The following is a 6,014-nucleotide window of genomic DNA, read 5'->3' on the forward strand; positions in this document are numbered from 1 at the left end:
GGCTCCCCACTGAGCAGGGAGCCTGATGTGGGCTCTATCCCAGGACTCCAGGATCATGACCTGAGCTAAAGGCAGTGCTTAAGTCATTTACTGTCATAAACAGAGCAGCTAAGTCTTTGTTTGAGTCCTTGACAATCCCCTTATGTTTTTAGGTGTGGAATGACTGAGGCTTGAGGGAGCCATTGGGACAGTTGAAATCTCATCGATCTGTTATAAATGATCTGCAGCCTCTTGACAAGACATTCTGAGGGAGCAATTAAGGGCACAGTTTCTAAAGCTTGAGCAGCTGGGTTTGAATCCCTGCTCTGTCTAAAAAAGGTTTGGGACCCTGGGCACCTGACTTAACTTCCGTTTCTTTATCTGTAATGTTGGAATGACAGTACTGTCCAAATTTGTGCTCCTAGGATAACCACGTGACTCTCTGCCCCTGCTCTGGCAGGGTTCCCTCCTGCTTTTCCCTTGGTTCTGCTCCCCCAGCCTCACTGAGGGAACATGCGAGGGGCAAGTCTACCACAGGGCCTTTGCACTTGCTGTGTGGCCATGGTGCCCCCCCTCTCTCCCCTCTCTGCTCCCTTTGCAAGGACACTGTCTCTCCTTCCCCAAACACAGCATCACCTCTCAGTGAATCCCTCCCTGAGCTGTTTGATTTTGAAGAGCAGCCAGGTGGCTGGAAGCCCAGGGAAGAACTGAGGGCCCTTCCTAGTCCTGAGCTCTCTCTCTTTTGGGCTCCATTTCTCTTCTCACTCACACTCATTCTCTGCTGCAGTGGCCTGGAATTGCTTGCTGCCCTGAATGCTCCCCACCTCAAGGCTTTTAGTGCTCTTCTCTCTGCAGGGGGGGTCTTTCCCTCCCCGCCACCCTCCCCCACTGCTTCCCACTACCCCTTGCCCATCATTTCAGGGCTCAGCTCAGGTCTCTGAGAAGTGCCCCCGATCCCTGCCTCCCACCCCAGCCTCATGAGTCTGCAGCCCCCATGCTTCTGTCCACATTGCTTTTCTCACACCGTGTTTTCTTACTGGCTTCTCCCACACAACTGTCCTGGTAGACGCGGGGACAGTGCAGCCCTCACTGTTGTGTCCTCCGTGCCTTGCCTGACACAAAGAAGGTGCTCGTATTGTTGGGTGAATGAATTAATAATGAGGAAATAAGGCACCCCAAAATGTCGGGGGTGGGGGGGAATGGCTTCTGGGTTGGAGACCTGCGTGTGGTCATGGGGGGAAGAGGTGCCAGGGCCTGGAGTCTTGGGTTCTGTCTCGGGCCAGGCACTTCTGCAGTGTTTGGGATAAAGCATCCTTATGTGTCTGGGGGAGTGACATTCTCTGCTTGGTGTCCCAGCTCTGTCAGATTCAAATGCTTCAGCCAGTTTCTATAAATGTGAACATTTCAATCGGGCAGCAGCTGCCATGGTAACGGGCTGAATCTTAGAACTTGGGGACTGGGAGCAGACCAGAGACCAGATAACTTTCAAGAGGCCCTTTTCGAATTGTGCTGGTGTGTGGAAGCTCACGGAGATCTGCCTTTGCCCAAGCGCTCCCCGATGCTGATACTCAGCGCTTCCTTCTTTCTGGAAAGGGACCTTCAGGGGTTTCACCAACCATATTTGTGCTATCATCAGCTTATCCTCTTGGACCCCACGTGGTCTTGGGCTCAGATGAGGTAGCCTGAGATTTTTCTTGGGACGCTGAGGTGGTAGGACTGGGAAGGGGCATAGTCAAGCAGGGAGAGGAAGGTCACTCTCACCTTTAATATTCTGCTCTGGTCAAACTTGGAAGTGACAATCCAGGCTCACTGGCACATCCTCCTCTTGGAGCTTTCTCAAGTGGTAGGACATTGTTTTTGAAACATTAACTAGTATTATTTTCCTCATGGCATTTTTTTTCTTCCCATTCAGACTGTACTGCCGTATGGTCAGTATTTTGCAACACACACGGCTGTGCATATGCATACAGTTGTTCAGGTTGTGGACTCTGTAAGTCCATCCAGGCTGTGTGTATGAGGCTCCCTGAATTGTGCAGTGTGCTTGCCCTGGGAAGGGAGGTAACAAAAGAAAAGGGGGATGTTTCAGGGATTTTGCATTCAGAAGCCTTGGCCTTGGGGGAACAAAATGAACTCTAAGTATAGATGAAAGGATGAGAGAATGGTGGATAACCACGAATAAGGATTCTTCAGCCCCAGTCTAAATAAAGATTCCTTGAGGTATCAGAGGGAGAAGAGAGGTAGTGGTTCATTGAGAAGAGGACCCTGAACTCTGCAACTTGGGCCAAGTCCGGGTCAGGGGATGGGGGTGGGGGGGCGTGTGTGGCAAAAACCCCACAAGTCAGCTGAATCTGAGAGTCTCTGAGACCTGTGCCCCTTTTCCCAGATGGTGTTCCAGAAAAGAAATTGCTGCATGGTAGATCCAGGCCTCAAAAGGTGAGGCATGGTGGGATGATTTCAGTGCTGTGGGCACAGCTTCAGGGCCAGCCATGAGAGACGAACGATCCTGGGGCAGGATGGGCCATGACTGAGCAGACTTCTCTGTGGACCAGCAATCGGGGAGGATGGCGTGGTGGCCCAATCAGGGGGCCCAGGTTGGGGGGGATTGCTAGAATCAGATCTCCCTCCACCGCCGCTCCTCAGGTGCAAGTATGTGGGGAAATGGGACTGGGGGTCCTCAGTTTGGCCCAGATTTAGTGTCTATTCTACGGCAGATGAGGAGTGAGAGTAGAAATTAAGTTGCAGTAAAGATAAAAAAAGGTCTAAATTACATAGAATTTTTTTTTTTCCTGAAAGTAGGAAGAAAAGAAGAAGCAGGAGGAAGAGGAGAAGGAAGAGGAGGGCCTATTCCATAGATAATCCCAAGTTAAAGCAATCTCAGGTTGTCCTCAAAGAGAGAAGTCTGGGCCTCCAGGGAGCGCAGCCATGTCTCTCTGCCCCAAAGGTCGCAGTGCCTACCAGGCAGAGAGACACATGACTGGTGACCTAGACAGAGATTCAGGAATCACAGCAGTGAATTGGATAATCCATTTAGAGGCAGCTGGCTGAGCTGGCCTGGTGGAAGAGCCACTGGGAGCCTGGCATAGGCAGAGAGACCTGGGGAGCAAGGGGTGGTGTGCCCCGGGCCTTGTAAAGCAAACAAATCCCATTTTTTTAAGGTGGTGTAGCCCTGCTTAGAAGGGATCACTGGGAATGTATCCACCAATACTCCTTATGAAAGTAACATAGTCTTAATAAGATGTTATTAAATAACATGGCAAAAAATCATAATGTGTGGAAGGAGCCAAATATAACAGAATATAGTCTCTAATATTTCATTTATATCGAACTCAAAAAGAACAGAATTAAACTATGTTGTTTGGAGATACATGATTAGGTGGTGATTTGAAGAAAAAAGAGGGATGTGAGGAGAATGGGCATCTTTTTTTTTTTTTTTTTTTTTTAAAGATTATATTTATTTAAGACAGAGAGAGAGAGTATACACAGTCAGGGGGCAGTGGGCAGAGGGAGAAGCAGGCTCCCCGCTGAGCAGGGAGCCTGACACGCGGCTCAATCCCAGGACCCTGGGATCATGACCTGAGCCAAAGGCTTAATCGACTGAGCCACCCAGGCGCCCCAGAGAATGGGTGTCTTTAGGGGGGAAGGAGGGAGCTAGGGTCAGAAAGGACACAGGTGGGGCTTCTGGGGTCCAGTCCAGGTGGCGGTCATGTGGGTATTTGTCCTCCAATTTACGAAGCTGCAAATTGATGTTTTTGCGCGGCCCTCTAAATGTGTCCTGTTTCACGATATGGAAATAGAAGCCATATACTTTGCCCGTAGGAAATTAGGAAAATAGGAAAAAGTACAAAATGGAGAGAGAAAAGTCACCTATGATCACTCTACCTAGAAGCTGACATTTTGGCGTGAATCCTTTTGGAAGGAGTGGAGCTCGGTAGTTAAGGAGAACGCTCTGGAGTTAAACTGGCCCAACAGGGTTCAGACCTTGGCCTTGCCACGTACTAAACGTGAGAACTTGGACAAGTGATGCAAGTTCTCAGCTGCCAGGTAAGGGATCCTGACAATACCTGTCTAGGAGCGTTGTCATGGGGATGGAATTAAATAATGCATGAGGAGCACCCCGAATGTAATAAATGTTCAATCAGTGTTAGCTATTTTTAGTTCATTCCGATTGTTTTTAAAGCATACGTATATGTATATCTAATTTGTATATTATATGCATATATATGTAATCTATATATTGTCTGAAATTATGATCACAGTTCTTAGTAGTTCTGACTTGAGACAGTTTAAAAAAAGCAGTGATCCCTTACGGAAGTCTTTAGAGGGACGGTTTGATACATTCAAGCCTGAATAATCTGACAACAACCTCCAAAGCTGTCTGTAACTTGCATGGCTCCATCATTCTCCAAAGGCTGAGTATCTGCCGGTACCTTTCCTTACACACCCTCTTTGTCTGGCATCCCTTCTCTTTTTTTGCTGGGTGAAATTGGACTCATCCTAGTGCAAGTGCTTTGCATGAAACCTTCTTTTGTCCTATGAACTGGGGCGGAAGAGATTAGTCCTCTACCTGGACATATCCTGTGGTAGGGAGGGTGGGGGGTGTAGAAACCCACCTCTTCTTCTACCTCCAAGGAACAGGTGGAGTCTTAGTGTTTACCTACAAGGGTGATGGACAGGTCCCCAGATTGCTTCCTGCTGATTTGAAAGTCACAGGAAAAAAGTCTCAGGTCAAGGTTCAGGGTGGGAATAACCTCCATAGATGCTAGGGCCTTAGCAGAATTTTAAACAGTTCAAGCTACTCTGACTCCTTCCCTTCATTTCAAAGCTGAAAAAGATCACAGACTTGAACACAGGAGACTTTTTCTCATGTTGAAGAAATCTGGAGGTGGGTGGCTGGACCTCATACCGGAGACTCCACAGTGCCGTGAGGCCAGCTGTCCTCTCTCTGCTTTGCCATCTCCAGGACACAGCCATCGTTAAGACACCACAGGGCGTAAAATGACTGCCAGTGCACCAGCCATTACATATCCAGGCCAGGCTGTAGGGCCAGGATGTAAAGAGACATAAAAGGGGGGCTTATCTTCATTTTAAAAGAGTCTTTCCAGTAGTCTCATTTGACACTTCTGTTTATATCTCCCTGGCCAGAACTTAGTCACTTGGCCGTAGCTAAACTCAAAGGAGTCTGGGAAGTATCACCACTGAAACACAACTGGCATGTCATTATAAAGAAGGAAGGTGAGAATGGCTTGCTGGGAGAAGCTCCCAGCAGCCTCTGCCTCTGCAGGAGGCTTTCCCAACAGGCAGTGTTAGCGGCATGGCTCTCACCTGTGAGGGGAGTTGGCACTGAACAGGCATTTCTTGGGGGGGGACAATGGGCTAAGGTGGGGCAAGTGAATGTCCCAATCACATAGAAAGGCCCTGGGTCCTAGAAAGTCTCTGTCCTGTGTGGCAGTGGTTCCCTCAGGCTTCCTACAGCTTCTTGCTCTGGCGTGTTCTTCTTTTGACCCCTCCTCAAAGGACATCCTCCCAAACCTCAGGTCTGAGGTACGCTAACGTGATTTCCAGAAACTTCCAGAGTTTGTTGTTTGTTTTTTACTACTCTATACTTCTCAAATCCTTCCACACACATGGGTCTACTTTATTCTCACCAAAACCTCATTTTGTAGTAACAGCTGCTGTTTAGGGGGAAATCCCGAGCACTTCTACATGCTGCATTCTCACAGTGACCGAAGTGCCAGAGCTGCTGGAAGCCCATTTTTCAGATGAAGATGTGGAGGCTCTGAGAGGAAAACTGGCTTGTGTGAGGTCACAGAGGATGTGGTTGCTGTTTGAACCCGGTTCTGTCTGATTCTGAAACCCCTTCTCCTTAACCATAAGACTAGGTTAGCTCTTATTCTTATTTCATAGTTGAGAAAAAGAAACCCAAAGGAGGTTAAAGTGGTTTGTAAAAGCTTATAAACCAAGCAGGTGGGTAGTGATGCCAGCATCAGGACCCAGGCTCCTAGGCCTCTCACCGCTGAGCGGCATGGTCCCATTGC

Source organism: Mustela nigripes, chromosome 17, assembly GCF_022355385.1.
Source record: "Mustela nigripes isolate SB6536 chromosome 17, MUSNIG.SB6536, whole genome shotgun sequence".
NCBI classification, from domain to species: domain Eukaryota; kingdom Metazoa; phylum Chordata; class Mammalia; order Carnivora; family Mustelidae; genus Mustela; species Mustela nigripes.